Source organism: Amblyomma maculatum, chromosome 4 (genome assembly GCF_055883805.1).
Source record: "Amblyomma maculatum isolate TAMU_Amacu chromosome 4, ASM5588380v1, whole genome shotgun sequence".
NCBI classification, from domain to species: domain Eukaryota; kingdom Metazoa; phylum Arthropoda; class Arachnida; order Ixodida; family Ixodidae; genus Amblyomma; species Amblyomma maculatum.
The window spans coordinates 89387017-89389516 of NC_139347.1; positions in this window are offsets into that span (position 1 = coordinate 89387017).

Consider the following 2500-nt stretch of genomic DNA (forward strand, 5'->3'; position numbering starts at 1 on the left):
TGAGGTTCTCCGTCCCCCCCAGCTCAGTTCCCCCACCCCGGCTCTAGTTGAAGGTACTGAGAGATAGATTTTGCAACGTTCATGCCTACTTCAAGTGTCTATACAATCCCCCGCTAAAGAAAAAACACCATAAGCGTCTGATGATGAAATACCCGATTCCAAATGCCCGAACACTGTTCGAGCTACTGCCACCGCCTCGACCATGCCCAGACAGCTGGCGTTGGGCGATGTTTAACGCGCCAGTATGTTAAGGATCCTCTCTCTATATATGTATTTTTAGAGTATGTGACACCGGGACGCCATCCTTCTGGAGAGTGCTGAAGCCTGAGAGCGAACTCTTCTCTTGAATTCTCTTTCAGTACCTGGATGTTAACGTGTAAGTGACCGGATAAAGAAAAACATGTGCCGGGATGAGGAAGATTCGGGGCCCGGATGTTGGCTCTTGGTTTCCTGTTGACGCCTCCTCAAGGTCGCCATAAACGGTAGCTAAAAGCCCATCATGCGTAAAATTCGCTAGCGTAATCTGCAGCATACTATGCGGAGGCTGTGACCGTGCATATGTGGGTGAAAGCGGAAACTGTGCAAAGACTGAAACCCTACGCCAATAATGTTTAAAAAAAATTAGTTGTGGTTTAACTCTGGTGATTTCTAGCTGAATTGCGATAGCAACGGCGGAAGCTTCTTTTACCTGCTACACGCCCTCTATCACGCCCTATCAGTGTAAGGTGCCACATTATTGGGGACACAAGCTCATGCTTTAAGAGTTTGACGCGAGAGCGTAAGCTACCAGCCCACATATAAATGAGAAGGGTTCAATGCTGCTGAACCGAATGTGGAGCGAAAACCTTAGCTGCCGGTGACCGAGTGTTTTCGTACTTCTTCTTCTTCTTCTTCTTTTTCTTCTTCATCTTCTTCTTCATCTTCTTCTTTTCTTTTCCTTTTCCTTCTTCTTCTTCTTCTTCTTCTTCTTCTTCTTCTTCTTCTTCTTCTTCTTCTTCTTCTTCTTCTTCTTCTTCTTCTTCTTCTTCTTCTTCTTCTTCTTCTTCTTCTTCTTCTTCTTCTTCTTCTTCTTCTTCTTCTTCTTCTTCTTCTTCTTCTTCTTCTTCTTCTTCTTCTTCTTCTTCTTCTTCTGCTCCTTCTTCTTCTTCTTCTTCTTCTTCTTCTTCTTCTTCTTCTTCTTCTTCTTCTTCTTCTTCTTCTTCTTCTTCTTCTTCTTCTTCTTCTTCTTCTTCTTCTTCTTCTTCTTCTTCTGCTTCTTCTTCTTCTTCTCGGCTGTTCAAGGTCAAACGTGGCCCTTCCCTGGACGACACGACGGCCGAAACCCGGCGCAGTATTGCTGTCGCAAATAAACAAGAAAGTGTCGTCTAATGTACTGGCCGAATGTGCTGAAATCACGAAGGATATAGTTAAACCCTGGGGTTGGCGCATGGTGTCCCTATGCTCCTTGAATCCTAAAACAATGCAACAAAACTACGTAGGACAGCGTAGCTTAGAACAGCGCGCGAATTATTTTAAACATAGCAAATAATCTTCTCCGTCATCCCTAGCTAGAATCTCTATTCAGACAACAATAACGCACTTAATCGCACTAATGGCCCCTTCCGAGCGCGTACGACCGTTGCCTGGGGCGTATTTTCAAGCCTATTTAAATAGCTTGCCTTTCCCGTCTATATCTCATTGTGAACTATCTTCCATGCGGAGTCGAACGCCAGTAGGTTTATTTTCTTGTTCCAGTGGTTTTCCTCTCCTTCATGTACTTTCATACCCGACAAGACGGGCTTCCGCCAAACCCTCGACTTCATCTCCGCCTGTTTCCTACACTATAAATATTACCCCCCCCCCCTCCCCCCCACAGGTGCACAGATCATTTTGTGCAAAAATCAGTCTCCACCTGCTGTACCCGCATTTGTGGTTACGCTGTACACAGGCGCAGCAGTGTACCTGTGCCAGCAAAGAACGACGTGAAATGAGACGTCTATAAAATAGTTTTTACACTGTAATACTTTTAGTGAGAAATTCCCTAGCCAATGCAGATTTATGCTCTAACAGATGAAAAAAGAGCGCATGTATTTACACAAGCAGATTAAAGCCATTCCGAGGGTATTTGCTTGAGCTTGTTTGACTGAAGGTGCTCATTGGATTCATAAATTGTCTTAGTTCATTTCATCAAGCAGGATAATCCAAGTCTAGCTGGGATTGGTTTTCGCCAACAAGCTTTTACTTTTTTCTTTCATCTGCACACGTCCTTATTTTTCTTGAGGAATAATTTTGCTAAGAGCTCATTCCCGGTCCCATATACGAAAAGCCCACCACCGCTCTTGGATCGGAAACAACCTAATTTCGAGGTATTTCCACCGTTTGCATCCTCTAATGGCGAATTGGAGAATAAAACCCGATTAACAGGAGACTAAGGGGGGTAATTAAGGGATAAAAGCCCATTCCAGTTTTAATGCTTTGTTTTTCGAAACACTCCTAATGGCACTCTTTGTTAGAGGGACAA